This window comes from Periplaneta americana, chromosome 9, assembly GCF_040183065.1.
Source record: "Periplaneta americana isolate PAMFEO1 chromosome 9, P.americana_PAMFEO1_priV1, whole genome shotgun sequence".
NCBI classification, from domain to species: domain Eukaryota; kingdom Metazoa; phylum Arthropoda; class Insecta; order Blattodea; family Blattidae; genus Periplaneta; species Periplaneta americana.
In genome coordinates, this window is record NC_091125.1 from 172768311 (window position 1) to 172785927 (window position 17617).

Consider the following 17617-nt stretch of genomic DNA (forward strand, 5'->3'; position numbering starts at 1 on the left):
GATGAAACTGCGTAATCTGTAGGCACTTGAGGACGATGGGATTGGGGTGCACTCGATAAAACCTGCACTCGCTCACACACACACGTAAACTGCCTGCTTAGACTCTGTACCTAAATTACCAAGCTCGTTGGATGTCATTGGGATAGATGATAAATCTATCTATCAACGGCAGTTTGGTTACGTTTCAACGTCACACACTGCTGGATTGACACGGGATTAATAAAACAGCTAGTCGGCATTCTAAGTTAAGCCACAGGTGGATTGTTGTTCAACAGCGGAGCCTCCTTTCAACCACATGGTTGTGGAACTGTAGTCGGATTTTCGACATCATTTTCATGCCATACTACGGAACTTCACACAAACTTCAATTCACTTCTTGCACCGGCGGCTACTACGAATGGACTGAAGCTCGCTACTGACTAGGGGGGGGGGGGACATTTGTCTCTTGATGGATTACGTGACAGATATATAAAGTATCAGTCGTATGTTATGAACCCGAGTTTCAATAAAGATAGATTACCCGTATGTCCACAGATTCTCAGTAGTGGCCTGCGGAAGGATTATGACCGCGGTCGACAAGTTACCTTCTAAGTTGTTTTCCCTCAACAATTAATGCTGCCAAGTGAGTAGGAATGACACCGCGCTCTCATATAAGTCGTACGAAACTATTAAGGAAACGAATTTGCCTCGTGGATCCAAGTCTCCCATGGACTGCCTATAATGTATTATCTATCCTAGAAGTGTTATCGGGGTGATTATTTAAATTTTCACTCGGTGGGAAACGCTGTTGTTCTTCATTCATCTACTCTGTTATGAATAACTTGTGGCCCTTAAAAGGGCCGGTTGCTGATTCCCTAGCAAGCACTCCCGCTTACTTGGAACTAGTGTATTTTGTGACGGCCTTGGTCCCTTCACTGACGGCGTGCTTGGCCAGCTCACCGGGTAGCAGGAGACGGACGGCTGTCTGGATCTCCCGACTGGTGATGGTCGACCGCTTGTTGTAATGCGCGAGCCGCGAAGCTTCCGCGGCGATGCGCTCGAAGATGTCGTTAACGACACACCCTTCCAAATGTCATAATCACCACAGATATCAACGCCCACCACCCCTTCCTCCATGATAACAATCGGAACACCAAAGGCAACCACCTAGTGACGCTCTTACCCAGTCTCAACCTAGTACAAGTTCCACTCCCTGCCCCCACACGCCTACCAACTCCTACTCAACAATTTACAACTCCTGATAAAATATTCATCTCTCCCAGATTACATAACCGACTCATCAATACTCTAGTCCTTCCCCCTCTAAATTCAGATCACGCACCCATACAAATTAAACTTGCCTGCCCCTTTTACCGCTCTCAACCCGTAAACGAAGCTATATACATGCGAGATTATCGTAACGCTGATTGGCAGAAATTCAAAGATTACATATCTAAATCACTCCCTCATTTTCCAATCACGAAACACGAAGACTTAGACACCGCAGAGACTTTGTTTGTACAGGTGCTTAATGAAGCTATTCAAGACTCAATACCACAAAAACGATATACCACTGACCGTCGCCGTGCACTACCTCCAGACATCTTAAAAATCATAAAGACAAAAAGAGCAGCACACAGACTCTACATGCGCACCCATGAAGATGAAGACAGACGCCTCTACCGCTCACTACAAGAAGATGTCAAAGACGCTATACAGAGATACGAGACGCGACGATGGGACAAATTCATTCAGAAAGTCGACAAAGACAGACTAAACGCTCCCAAGCGATTTTGGGAAACCATAAAGCGTATTAGGGGCAAGTACCAATATACTTCCCACCCATTACGCAACAGACAACAAACGATTATTGACACACCAGGCAAACTGGAAGCCTTCCGACAGTTTCTATCCAACACGCACACAACACCTATACATCCAGATTTCGACCAAGATCATTACCATTTCATCACAGATCATATCAATAACCATCATATCCTCTATAATCCACTCCCAGCACCAGCACCACGATCAACCGACGACCCCATCATTGATGACATCACCATACTAGACATCTCACTTGCCCTCCAAACATGCAAGAACTCAGCACCAGGACCTGATGGTATCACATACCAAACACTTAAACAACTCCCGCCGACAGCCCTTAATTTTCTTGCTGGTCTTTTCACCCTCTCTTTGAAACTTGGACACGCTCCGACACGCTGGAGACATTCACACATACTTCTATTTCCAAAACCTGGTAAAGACGCCTCAGACCCCGCCAACTACCGACCCATAAGCCTCACCCCGACTATTGCCAAGTTAATGGAGAAAGTACTCGTTTCACGCTTGCAGGTTTACCTGCGCGACCGAAATATGATTCCCGATTCTCAGGCGGGCTTCAGACCGGGAGTCCAGCCGACTGATCAGCTGATACGGGTACTTACCCCCATTGAGGAGGCCTACTCTAAACGACATTACTCAATCTTGGTAGCGCTCGACGCCAGACGAGCCTTTGACACAGTATGGCTGGACGCCTTGCGATATAAATTAACAAACATGCAATTTCCGCACGAAATAACACGCTGGATCTCCAGCTTCCTGAATAACCGATCTGGCCAGGTCCGTCTTGGCAGACAAGATCTGTCCCGCACCTTCCAAATCGAAGCAGGAGTTCCCCAGGGCAGCGTGATTTCCCCCCTGCTCTATAACATATATGTATCTGACATCCCTCAACCCAACAACAATCAAGTGGGCCTGGCACAGTTTGCTGACGATGTTGCTTTCTGGGCCACCCATCCCCGCTTACGATCCGCCAGGGTACTAATAGACAACGCCCTGAGACAGTACACTGAGTGGGCCAACACCTGGAGAATTACCATCAACACCGAAAAAACCCAAACCTGTGTCTTCCGCCCCTCTTTAAAATCACGAATCACAAACAGACAACACATTACAATCGGACAAGCATTAATACCACTCCAACACAAAGTAACATATCTAGGCATTCCACTCACATCAAAACTCTCTTGGACTACAATAGCGCAAACAATATGGGACAAATACAACAAAGCCACTAAAGCAGTAAGCTACCTAAGCGGCATTAGACGACAAGGCTGCCACGCCAACACATTACTACACCTATATAAAGCACTGGTTCGATCCCAGTGCACCTACTCCTCCTACTTTCTATTGCAATCTTCACCCTCAACACAAAAGAAATTTGAGTCCCGTGAAAGGAAATTATTGCGCCAGATATTTCGACTACCCAAACATACCAGAAACGACACAGTATACATCCACACCAAAACGAAACCACTCTCCACACACCTAATCCGAACAGTCACTAAATACACACACTTCGCACTACGTCGCTCATACACACAACATATGTTTAACAATCCTCCACACACCAACAAGAACACAACCATTGAAAAACTCCTACAAGCCTATCAAGATCACTTCAATCCACAAAATAACCATTAAACTCTCCCCCCCTCTCTCCCTCTCTACAACACCCCTCGTCTCCCGGAATCGGCAAATTCGCGGCCTGTTTCCCATAAATACTCCACAAGAATGCCATCGTTGAGGAATGCACATATATGTCATGGACCAGAACCCGACACATACAATTAATAATCCACCTTCATCTACAACGAGAGGAAATCGAAATCAAACACCCCACCCACAACATAACGTACCAGCGAACATCACTCCGACTGCTGGATAGCTGAAGTCAAAATTCCAACGCCCAAACACAAGGATAACAACAATATAAACAAATTGTGACTGCCCTCACCACTGCTTAGTGATGCATGATAGCTACCGTTGAATAACTAAACAATAAATAAATACATTCAAAATTCACGCAAGCCCAGTAAATAATTTACATCACAAATAGTTCATGGTTACTCCTCAAATAACAACAAATCAGAACTTAAAATCTGCTTCTTAAATCTTCTTTCTTACTTTCTACCCACCTGTCTTCTTTCCACGTCTCAACCTCAATCTCATAAAAGCCCTAAATATCCAACATTCTAATAACACTGCACTCACAAGCACTCACGGTCGAAGAGGGCATTGTAATGTAAGACCCTAAAACGACCGCTGGCTCTGCCAGCAATCAACTCTGACACCGGGCCCTGCATCATTTTGGGCGAGGCGTCGTTCTTGTAGTTAAACAGCTGCAAGTAGGAGTAGCATCATGTCGGGTCGTGGAAAGGGAGGCAAGGTGAAGGGAAAGTCAAAGTCTCGATCCAGCCGTGCTGGGTTGCAGTTCCCGGTAGGCCGTATCCACCGTCTTTTGCGTAAGGGCAATTACGCAGAGCGAGTTGGTGCCGGTGCGCCAGTCTACCTGGCCGCGGTGATGGAGTACCTGGCGGCCGAAGTTCTCGAGTTGGCTGGCAACGCAGCTCGTGACAACAAGAAGACTAGGATCATTCCTCGTCACTTACAGCTCGCCATTCGCAACGACGAGGAGCTGAACAAACTCCTGTCCGGCGTCACCATCGCCCAGGGTGGTGTGTTGCCCAACATCCAGGCGGTTCTCCTCCCGAAGAAAACCGAGAAGAAGGCTTAAGCCCCTTCTCCGTAAAACGGCCCTTTTAAGGGCCCCACTAACCTCACAAAAGTCAGAAATAGCCAGTATTGTTAATCCTCTCTCACGGCTTCGTAATGTAATTTCATTACGCGTGTCAACTTTCTCTCTCTCTCTATACCGGTGGGCTGATTTAATATCATCATTCTGTAATTTTGTGCTCTGAACGATGTCGTTGTCCCAGGTTCGCACTGAAGTACTTGAAACCGTTGTACATTTACTAGGCTATTGTGTGATAACACATTATACTGATGCATATAGAAAGGTTTCATTATTATTATATAATTTAACACAATACGAATTAAATTAGATGATGATGCCAAGGTACATAGTTGGCTTCGAAATTTATGTAATATATTTCTATCATATTAGAGTAATGGAGATTATCGTGAAAATAATCACAAGTCCCCTTCTTTGGTGCCCATCGTGGTTTTAGACATATACGTTTGAATATACTAGTTTACTTTACTACATACTACGAATGAAACTAATTTTGAATAAGAAATCGATAACTGGTGAACAACTTACGGCGTTATAATAGAGTTCCTAATGCGTTTGTTTGTTGGTGCACATATTGGCCGCACGCGCAGGAACCCCAATACTGAGATGATGACATGACCTTCTCGTAGGAATCGAAGGCTTTGACAATTTGCGTTCGAATTTCCCCTCTCTCTGTCGTTTCGTTCGAACCGAAATGACGCAAGCTATACGTGGAAGTTGTCTGACAGGACGAAGTCCTGTGTTCTGACATGCGATGTGTACCTCTTCTCCCCAGTGTTTACCACACTGGATTCCTATGACCTAAAAGTTGGCATTGCAAAAACGTGGTGATGTGATGTTCAGTATGTGTCAATCCCCTCGGTTCCTTGTTACGGTCTGGTGAGCATTGCCTACCTGCGTTGTCATATTACCCACCAATTCTTCGGACAGTGATTATTGACTTACAGAAGTTTACAGTAACAGGTAACATAATCCGAGGAGCAAGGCTTCACAGAGGAATCCGGTCTTTCCACTTGATATACCAAGCGTTGGGGTCAGACCCATTTGAAAAACGGAGAGGCATTTCTTACAACGTCTTTTGCTGATACTGAAGTGCCCCTACGAAATAAGTTCTGTTTTCCGCACTGGCCTGTTGAGCTAGTGGTCACACAGTAAAGGTGAATTAAATTAATCTCGACAACTACTGCCCTTTTTAGACGGATTTTATGGCCCTGAAAAGGGCCGTTTTGCCGACGGATTCGGCAGCAGACGTGTGTAGGCAGTCTAACCGCCGAACCCGTAGAGAGTCCTCCCCTGCCTCTTCAAGGCGTATACCACGTCCATGGCCGTGACTGTCTTCCGCTTCGCGTGCTCGGTGTATGTTACAGCGTCACGGATTACGTTCTCCAGAAAGACCTTGAGAACACCTCTCGTCTCCTCGTAGATGAGGCCGGAGATACGCTTTACGCCTCCACGTCGGGCGAGACGACGAATGGCCGGCTTCGTGATGCCCTGAATATTATCTCGGAGAACCTTCCTGTGGCGCTTCGCTCCACCTTTGCCAAGACCCTTGCCTCCCTTGCCGCGTCCAGTCATGTTGCTCGTGTGACGAAGGTTAAAAGTGATCTCGACGGCGGGTCATTTTTTGGTTTATATACTAAAACCCGCGGACCAATCACATTACGGAAGGGGCGTGGCTTCTCAACGGGCGAAGACATAAATACCCCTCTTGGGGGCAGCGGGCGCGACTGTATTGCGTCAACTTGGGTTGCGAGGACGAAGGAGTAAGCGATGGCACGTACGAAGCAAACTGCGCGTAAGTCCACGGGAGGCAAGGCTCCACGAAAGCAGCTGGCAACGAAGGCCGCTAGGAAGAGCGCACCGGCTACTGGAGGCGTGAAGAAACCCCATCGATACCGACCTGGTACAGTTGCTCTTCGCGAGATCCGTCGTTACCAGAAGAGCACCGAGCTCCTCATCCGCAAGCTGCCTTTCCAGCGCTTGGTGCGTGAAATCGCTCAGGATTTCAAAACCGACCTCCGTTTCCAGAGCTCAGCCGTAATGGCCTTGCAGGAGGCAAGCGAGGCATACCTCGTCGGTCTCTTCGAGGATACCAACCTTTGCGCCATCCACGCCAAGCGCGTGACCATTATGCCCAAGGATATTCAGCTGGCTAGGCGCATCCGCGGCGAGAGGGCTTGAATTAACAAAGGTACTCCTGCCCGCAAAAAGGCCCTTTTCAGGGCCACTAGTTATTTCTCGGAAGAGCCGGTTGTACCGTACTCCAGGTCTCGTTCCTACTACCCTCAGTTCAAGGTCACCTCAATAATATAAATGGTTTCTCCCTTTCCATTCCTCACCGTATCAGCATTTTCCCACAGCCTGTTTGACAAATATCGCAATGTATCCTATAGGTTAATAAACAATTTTTTAATAGAACGATGGATAACAAAGTTTCTTAGGAAAATTAAAAAAAAATTTCACAGTTCTATAATATTGCACATTATATATATTTACCAAATTAAGGGTTAACGCCGCCGGGACGAGTGATCCTCCGTCCGACCGATCACAAGCGCCAAGGCTCAAAGTGGTCCAGAAAGCAAATCTAGCTGGACTAAAAATGTGACATATTTCCATGAAACTTCGCACTATAGTCACTACTGTATAAGAGGAGAAACTACCCCTTTATAGACGATGCGTTTTGACAAAAATTAGTGACTTGTCTCATATATAATATATTGTTTTAATGAAACTTTACACAGTACTTACATGTAGCTCGTTTATACTATATTGGATACAAAATGTGATTATGATTGTATAAGAGTAGCTACTTGTCTCCTATCTAACATTTTTTACTTTCACGAAACTATAACTGTGACTCATTATTTTCGATAGTACAGACGTGGTCTGCTTAGGAAAGGACAAGCGGAAGACTGTGACCTTTGTGACCTCGGGTGGGTATTACGATAACATTTATAACCGTCACCCTGATAAGCATCCGAGCAGCTTATTTCACAAAAGGAGTTTGAATACAAACAATTCCTTCAATCTACTACGATTATTACAATAACTGATTTCATTAATCTCCTCTCTTCTTTAGCAAAATATAAATTACCTTCAATTGGTCGATTCAGCAAACTTGTTCATAAAACTTATCGCTATTGCGTCACGTTTCGCAATTTTTCTAAAGTAAAAACAAAAACACGAACAAACGCCTACTCCTTTAACCTCATCGCTCTCTTATCTCTAGAATCCCGGGGGGTAGAGAACCTGAATTCTCTGTGGTGTGAAACAAAGCAACCCGCAGGAGCAATGACACGTTCAATTGTCCTAATAATAGAAAAAAAATTACACGTCATTTAGTGTATTCAGAACATTTTTACAGGACCGTGTAGGATATTCACTCTCCTGTCGAATAGTTTCGGCGGCTGGTAGGCGATACGCATTAATTAAAATAATACTTGCGTACCTTGTTCAGGACAGTGACTGTGCTACTTTCTTTCTTTCTTTCTTTCTTTCTTTCTTTCTTTCTTTCTTTCTTTCTTTCTTTCCTTTATTTGTAGCTTATTGATGACACCAGATGCCATAACGGAAATGCCGTGATGGTATGTTTGTTTAATATTCAAAATCAAGTGACAGACGCTATTTGACTTTGCGGTGGAGGGGATAGGGACCTGATCTCGGATGTTCCGAGAGATGCCGGCGCACAGTTGTCCAGAACGCAAAACTATGTAAGAAAATCAACTTCATCATAACCGAAGTTTAAGTAATATCTAGGCTTAAACAAAAGCTAGGCATTGTGCACAACAACATACAAAACATCAATATCAGTAAGAGGTGGGACAAAACATGAGTTTTTTTTTTTTTTTTTTTTTTTTTTTTTTTTTTTTTTTTTTTTTTTTTAAGTCACGCTCTTCAGTTGATTTTTGTTCGTGGGGTCAGTGGCTGTTTTATATTGTTAAACCTTCCCTTATGGAGGTCATAGGACAAGATGTGTACTTTCATTTAATACGCGAAAAGCAATCTATAATACGTTAGCATTCATTTAATTGGCACGTTTACTGAGATTTGTGCAACTAGTTTTTTTTTTTTTTTTTTTTTTTACGACATATTTAACAGGCTGTGCATTACAAGTAAACCTGAGTTAACTTTCAATTCTTCTACCCACACATTAATCAAATATTAAACTCTATACGGCTTAAAATTTAGCTGCTACATCCTGCAAACTTAGATGTTATATTCATCTCTTGGTGGCGCTTTACGAATTCGACAGCAGCCACTTTTCAGAGTCTGGATGAAGGAGCTTAATTTCTCCAAGAAAAATTCAACACTTCTTGAACATATAATGAACAACTAAATTATGGAGTATATCCATGAATCTAGCATTTTGTTACCAACTGCGAAAAATATGGCAGGCTAGTCATCTTTTAGGAGCATAATTTCTATTAAAACATTAAAAATTATCAGAAACACTAATTTTTCCCTAATTCCCTAATTACACGAGCATAATTCGTTTTTGCATAGATGCGTATAAAATTTCATGGAAATATGTTACATAGGGGAGAAATTATTAACTCTGTATAAATGTAGCCTCTAAACACAAGAAGTAGATTCCCATATAAAAACCATTATCTGAATTTATGCTACCTGTAACTATACTGTGTGAAATATAATGTAAATATTTCAGTTAAGATAGAAATTATTAATTTAGTCTATAAAGCACTTCCGATACAACTCTTCACACAATAATAATAATAATAATAATAATAATAATAATTATAGTAATAGTAATAATAATAATAATAAGAAGAAGAAGAAGAAGAAGAAGAAGAATACACACTCGCCCGAATACAGAAATGTGAAGGGTCAGCAGGACAGAGTATTTGAGAATCATATCATATCATATCATAATATATATTCCTTACATTCATGTTAACAACCCTTAAATGTGCAAAACTTCATATCTCACACTAGTTTATTAAAAAAGGTCGGACTGTAAAGAAAACAACTATCGCAATTTTCATATTTTAAGATTCCCTGCAGTTTATACAATTTCATTTATACCACTTAGGATGTATTCATTAAGGATATGCTAATTTTTAATGAAACACACACACACACACACACACACACACATCTATTATACTAAACATAAACCCACAAGAGAAAACAATACTTGTATTAACTGTAAACATTTTTCTTCCTTTCTTTATTTTTAGCAGAATCCTCCATTTCACCCTTTATCTCACTAGATGCGCTTCCCGCAGACATTCTTCATTATATGTTTCACACACCACTTCGTAACACTTGCAGCGGTTGACTTTTGTTTTCTTGTCTTTTTCTCTAGGGTATATTGTACATAGTGCTCGGTATCGGTGCTCGTTCACGTGATATTTTACCTTTGTTTTTCTTGCTAACTCCTGCCAATTTTTCTGATATTTCCCGTAGTTGATTGGTCAAGTACTGCGGATTGATTCCCGGTTATAACAAACACACCTACACTACATTCCAATGATTTCTGACTCGTTACTGCACATTTTAGAAACACTGTACGGAAGCACACGCAGTCTCTCGTAAATCAACAGGTTACAACAGAGACTTACACTTGCAAACGCGTGGGGATTTCAGAAAATTTCTTACTATTTCAGTACCTTTAACTGTACAACAGATTTTGTTTTCTCGAAAAAGAAAGGTCAACGTTACTATTGACAAAAGACAGAAACGTACGATTACAATACCTTTATTTTAAACAATCTTAGAGGTGGTCTGGGAATTCCTAAACTCACCACGCGACTACTTAACCCTAGACAGGTAATCATCACTGTACTCATGTTAAAGGTAAGCATTCGTAATTTTTACTACTCACATTTTAATTAACTGAAATCAACTCAATATCACACATTTAACAACTTTTACACTTTTCGTAGCCATTAGTGTTCATTTAATTTTAAGTTTGTCATAAAGTCTTTACGTTCATGTTATTGTCCTATTTACAATTAGTGCAAACAACAGCGCGATGTTCTCTGCAGAACCCCTTTTTGCAAAGTCCACAAAATGTTGTCATCATTCTCCTCTTCTTTGCAGGACATTTATAGCAAACAGTACGTTCACCATCTGGCTGCATTACCTGGCATTGTTGTTGCACAGCAATGTTCAGATGTTCTTCAATTGTTGCCCGCAGAGATCGGTGTAAAGTAGGACGTGCAAAGCGGTGCTGCATCCACGGTTTTGTCAGCTCTTCACACAATTGGAAAATGAATTGTTTTCTTGATATTGTTTTCTGAGTTCTTCTAACTATAAATTATCCATGAATTTATACTTGCAATATTTAGCATGTTGTAAAATATTGCTAGTGGCCAGCGCCTCGTCTTTCTATTGCAGGAAAGATTGTGGCACATTTGACATAGTGTATCTACACCACCTTTAGTCCCATTGTAAATAATAATAATAATAATAATAATAATAATAATAATAAAGGCTTTACATATAACGTGTTGCTTACTGTTGTCATTGCAGTCCACGTCGGTGGGGGTGGGGGGGTTTCTTTCTCCTCCTCCTTCCTCTAAAAAGAGCAGTTACCAGGGTCTAAGGAAGTGAATGCCCTTTTCTTTCTGGGCTCATCCCTACATTTGTCTTAGCTCCTTAGGGAAAACCACGGAAAACCCTCAGGCTTGCGAATAGACTGAATGAATGAGAGGAGAAACTTTAAAGGTACGTGAAAACACGTCCATGCAAGGGAGTTGGGACTGTGAAAAATTGAATATGTGAAATCCAAGACTGTATTTGCCAGGCGAGCAAAGATGAAGAAGAAGAAAGGCTTACGTATGACGTGTGGCTTACTGTTGTCATTGCAGTCCGCGTCGGCCAGCGGTGGGAGGGGGGGGGGGTCAATATACCTGCACATATCAGTTCAAATTATAAAAACCTCTTAATGCTACTGCGGTACTATTCCATTGCCGAACACAATATGAAGAAATTAGCAGATCCCTGAACTGAACTCTTATTACTCTGAAATTACCGCGCAGTACAATTATAGCTATGACGCATTGCAAGCGTTAGTCACCATATCGATTTGCTAAGCAAATTTAATCCCTTTAGAGCATGTCCCCCCCCCCTCCTCCTCCATATCAGCCAACAACATACTGGATGAAGAAGACTCCTGCAAAAGGGACGAATTAAGATTTAATTTTATTTTAATGATAGACTAACATTGCAAAGTTCCAAAATAATTTTTTGCATTCCTTCATTACACTAGTCGTACAAAATTGCGGTCGTATCTCGTACTATCTATACTAATAATAAATCTGTAGCCGAAATTTTTCTGGTAAGTTTCGATTTTCCAAAAGTAATTGGTCCTAACATATATAATTAACCACCCTGAAACCGAAAATCGCATTTTTGAAATTTTTGTTTGTATGTCTGTCTGTATGTTTGTTACCTTTTCACGCGATAATGGCTGAACCGATTTATATGAAAACTGGAATATAAATTAAGTTTGTTGTAACTTAGATTTTAGGCTATATGGCATTCGAAATACATTATTTAAAAGGGGAGTTATAAGGGGGCCTGAATTAAATAAATCGAAATATCTCGCTTATTATTGATATTTGAGAAAAAATGTTACATAACAGATGTTCCTTTAAAAATGATTTCCGTTAAGTTTTATTTTTTTACAACATTTTGATAGGACTGATATTTAATGAGATAAATGAGTTTTAAAATTAAAATAACGCTATCTAAGACGGTGCAATGAATTAAGAACAAATGACTTCGTCTATAAGGGGCCTTGGACAACAACAATCGAAACAGGGGCCTTGGACATCAACAAACAATCGAAAGCTATTAAACATAGCCTACAGGGAATGTTTCTGTGTTTGTATGAAGTAATATCACAAGCTCGTAAATTAACTGATTTGTATAATTAGTTATTATTTCACCATTGGAAACTGTAGTTTCTCTAGATGGACATAATGCTATAATGTTATTACAGTAACGTCTGAGTAAATCGAGGACAGGTAAGATTAAAATAGCTTCTTATGCACAGAAAATTTGATAGGCTATTTTGTACATTCGTTTTCTGTATTTCTTAAAATAATATTTATGTACACGCATTTTAATCTCAGAGAATTAACGAACAACGAGAGTGTATTGATTTAGTATGCAGTAATAGTACTTTAGCTTGGCAATCCATTATTTTAATAATTCATATTTTAACTATGCTCAATTGAATCGTGTTAAAATACATAAAATATATATGCAATAAATGCAGTGCTAAAAAAAAATTGGGTAATATGCGAAGCAGATTATCTTGCGCTGTTGTAAAAGTTGTTCCCTGGATCAGACGTCCTATTTTAATTATGTAATTACTTTATATTTATTTCTAACAGGTGGAGCGGAGCGAACGGGTACGGCTAGCTAACAATAAGTGAGAACTTACAATACAACAACAACAACAACAACAGCTGATAATCTGAAAGGGAACATAGTAATTTGGGGTGAATTAAAATGCAGCTTCCATTCGTTTAAAATTTCTTTAAATTTTAACTAAATATTAATGTAGATATTACCTCTAAAGGTAAATGGGGGCATGTTTCACAACGCTAACAAATTACAAATTAACAATATACAATTAACAACGGAAATATTACATATGCTTGTTAACTGTGTTTCACAATGCAATCTTATTCACTTGTATGTTTTAACGAACTTTACAAAATCGGCGAAACAAACTTACAAATACGCATAATTGGTTGAACAAAATCGCCAACGACAGTTTACAAAAATCACTAAGGATCAGAGGTAAAGTAGCTGTAATTTTAGAACTATCGATGGACATGTTTATATTTTTTTATATATATTTTATTTAGATTTTGCTACATCGGCGACAACGGAGTTTCGCGGCATGCAATTGGTCGAGCATACCAATGCATTAATTAGCCTACGACTTAACTGACGAAAGTTAGCGCGAAATTCATTCAAATAATTGATAAATAATGGATTTGACCCACGTAGTTATATGCAGTTGATAGAGCAGCTAACATGTCCATCCATTAAAATCAACTTCGCTCTCTGCTGGTCCATCAGTATATTTTATTGTTTCATCCATAACCTCGCCAACATTAGGGAACCCAGCAGGAGGAGCATAAAAATCCTTTGCCCGAGTAAGCACATTCGGTGATCAATAACCCGCCTCGAGTTTTTTCAATCTTGTAACAACATCAACTACCATGTGTGAACTTTTGCACACTGTAATCTTATAAATTCCGTTCTTATCTGCTAACGCAGGGAACTGAGAGCTACTATGCAACCAATGCAGTTCTCGCTTTGAGGTTAGGGCACCACTTTTCCCTTTCAGATGTTGCATGTGATGTCCCATATCTTGTAGGAGAGATTACAGCGAAATGGGATTCGGAACGACTTCAGAATACTGCGTAAGTAATGCCGACATTGCATTATTAAGTGATTGGTTTTCGGTGCAAAGTTTTTCTTCTTTAAGTGCGAGTATTTATTAAATACGTTCCTCGTATATAAGAACTAACGCGGTATTCTGAAGTATAGCGCGGGATTCATTCGAAACCTTTCATTAATATTCGTACAATGATACGAACGTGGCCGGAAAATTCTACGTTAGGCCTAAATGCAAAATCTTCGTCTGAGTCGCTAGAACTACTCAATAACATCACAACTGCTTCAGTGTAATTCTTAATGGTACCCTGTTACTATAAAATTGATTTTATACATATGTGTTTATTTTTTTCATTCACAATTAGAAGCTATTTCAACAGGGCTACTGTAGAAAATGTGCTAACTTCACTAGTAAAGTTTAGTTTACACGTTTGTAAAATTACTCCTTCGTTGTGAAACAAACATATCACTTGTAAAGAGCGCAAAATTTCATTCGTAAAGATTTGATTTCCTTTGTACAGTCCACCTTTACAAACAAAGATTGTGAAACAGAAGTTTACAAACAGAGTTCACAATTTCCAAAGATTGTAAACTTTGTGAAACACCCCACTGGTGAATCAGCACGCCGAGCTCGATCGAAATACAACCAGTTACTATTATTTCCCTATCGTTTTTTGACATTTGATTCCGCGTCCTACCCCTTTCATTCGTTACTAACCAACAACGCCAATAGCAGAAGGTAACGCAAAAACAGTCACCGGTTCCCCGATGCATGGCTTTCTCTCTCAATGTCAACTGAGAGTTAAAAATATTCATTATAATATGCACTTTCCACTCACTCCTCAGAATGTCTTCTTTATTTTTATTTATTTATTTATTTATTTATTTTTAAAGATATGTGAGCTACGTACTGTATGTCTGATGTTTTGCCATCGTACATTCAAATATTTATATTCACTGTACAGTACAGCGAACTGTTTATACTTACTGTACATGCTATAACTACTTCTCCCAACTCCGCTATTGCTATATTTCCTAAACTAAACGCTGATATTGAAATAACGCCTGGTCTGATAATGCAGTCTGTTTAAATTTCTACCGACCAAGTTCTGCCCTTCATCATGGGAAAACAACGAGCTTCTTTAAAGGATACAACTACTAGGACAGAGATATTTTCATTATGGAATTTGTACTACCCACTGAAATGTAGTAACTAATGGGATTTTAATTAGCCATATATGTACAGTATATTACATTCTTTACCTAAAATGTCTCTAACTTCTAGGGAGAGCGCGAGGTACGTTCACAATCCCCTGAATACATATTCCCTTCTTCGAGAAAACGCAGAGAAGTGAACCGTCTCATATGAATATGCTACCAGTCATAAGTTTCAATACGGAGCTGCAAGTACTTAAGAATTATCAATTACTCTACAATTATGCAGCGGCGTCATCATCCAAGCTATAGCTGGAATAGGGAAGGGAACATAATATCCCATAAGTCTTATTAGAACACGCTGGAAATAGTGACGTAAAAAAAAAATCGCCAACGGCACGTGGTGTTCCCAAGCGGTCACCCATCCAAGTACTGACCACGCCCAATGTTGCTTGACTTCGGTGATCGGACGAGAACCGGTATTTTCAACATGGTATGGCCGTTGCCGATGAAACTGCGTAATCTGTAGGCACTTGAGGACGATGGGATTGGGGTGCACTCGATAAAACCTGCACTCGCTCACACACACACGTAAACTGCCTGCTTAGACTCTGTACCTAAATTACCAAGCTCGTTGGATGTCATTGGGATAGATGATAAATCTATCTATCAACGGCAGTTTGGTTACGTTTCAACGTCACACACTGCTGGATTGACACGGGATTAATAAAACAGCTAGTCGGCATTCTAAGTTAAGCCACAGGTGGATTGTTGTTCAACAGCGGAGCCTCCTTTCAACCACATGGTTGTGGAACTGTAGTCGGATTTTCGACATCATTTTCATGCCATACTACGGAACTTCACACAAACTTCAATTCACTTCTTGCACCGGCGGCTACTACGAATGGACTGAAGCTCGCTACTGACTAGGGGGGGGGGACATTTGTCTCTTGATGGATTACGTGACAGATATATAAAGTATCAGTCGTATGTTATGAACCCGAGTTTCAATAAAGATAGATTACCCGTATGTCCACAGATTCTCAGTAGTGGCCTGCGGAAGGATTATGACCGCGGTCGACAAGTTACCTTCTAAGTTGTTTTCCCTCAACAATTAATGCTGCCAAGTGAGTAGGAATGACACCGCGCTCTCATATAAGTCGTACGAAACTATTAAGGAAACGAATTTGCCTCGTGGATCCAAGTCTCCCATGGACTGCCTATAATGTATTATCTATCCTAGAAGTGTTATCGGGGTGATTATTTAAATTTTCACTCGGTGGGAAACGCTGTTGTTCTTCATTCATCTACTCTGTTATGAATAACTTGTGGCCCTTAAAAGGGCCGGTTGCTGATTCCCTAGCAAGCACTCCCGCTTACTTGGAACTAGTGTATTTTGTGACGGCCTTGGTCCCTTCACTGACGGCGTGCTTGGCCAGCTCACCGGGTAGCAGGAGACGGACGGCTGTCTGGATCTCCCGACTGGTGATGGTCGACCGCTTGTTGTAATGCGCGAGCCGCGAAGCTTCCGCGGCGATGCGCTCGAAGATGTCGTTAACGAAGCTGTTCATGATGCTCATAGCCTTTGAACTGATTCCCGTGTCTGGGTGAACTTGTTTCAGAACCTTGTAGATGTAAATGGCGTAGCTCTCCTTCCTCTTGCGCTTCTTCTTCTTATCGCCCTTCGAAATATTCTTCTGGGCCTTGCCGGCCTTCTTGGCAGCCTTTCCGGAAGCTTTGGGGGGCATGGTGCTCGTCTGATGATGAGCCCGAAAATCGAAAAATCGAAGGAGAATTGGGAGGAAAATTTAAAAGGTACGCAAAACGCGTCCTTGCAAGGGGTTGGGGGCTGTACAAAACTAAATATGTGAGCTCCAAGCCTGTTGGCCACTAGTCTCACTCCGGGTTACGCTGCTCCCCTGAAGGAGCTCTAGAAAATTTTGAAGGGGAAGCCGAAATTGGACGTAACCTCTTAGGTACCACATACGCGAGGGGGGCTGAGACTGATCAATTGATCACGGAACGGGGCGAGGAGGAGTTGGCTGGTGTGTGCCGTTTGGATGGCAAGACGCCGTCATCTGTTGTTCGATGACAAAGCAGGTGAAGGCCGTCGGAAGAAGCGCCGTGAAATCTAAACTGCAATTTGAGAGGTCCCTGTCCTTTCAATTTGCGACTTATTGAGTGACCTCGTATGTTTAATATACTATTAATATTATCTGAAATAGGGCATACATAATTTATAAGAAAGGTGGAATATATATGGGGAAGGGCATATAGGTCCGTGGCCCATTTCTTATAGGGCTCATCCCGACATTTGTCTTACGCCTGAGGAAAACCACGGAATACCTTAGGCAGGATGAGTTGTCTCATATAAGAGACTAGCCAATTTGGCTATTATGTTGGAGGTCATGAGCCTTGTTGATTTGTCTCAATTTCGAGACCAGCCATTTGGCTATATGATGGCTCAATTGCGAAGAGGGGGGAGAGATGTGATTGTTAATT

General features: G+C 41.3%; 1 non-coding gene across 1 annotated transcript; it reads right to left on the bottom strand.

The window, feature by feature from the left end:
- Positions 1 to 15503: 15503 nt before the first annotated feature.
- Positions 15504 to 15622, bottom strand: LOC138706866 (5S ribosomal RNA). Its single transcript, XR_011334112.1, has one exon. It is a non-coding gene; the product is annotated as a 5S ribosomal RNA (ribosomal RNA).
- Positions 15623 to 17617: the final 1995 nt, after the last annotated feature.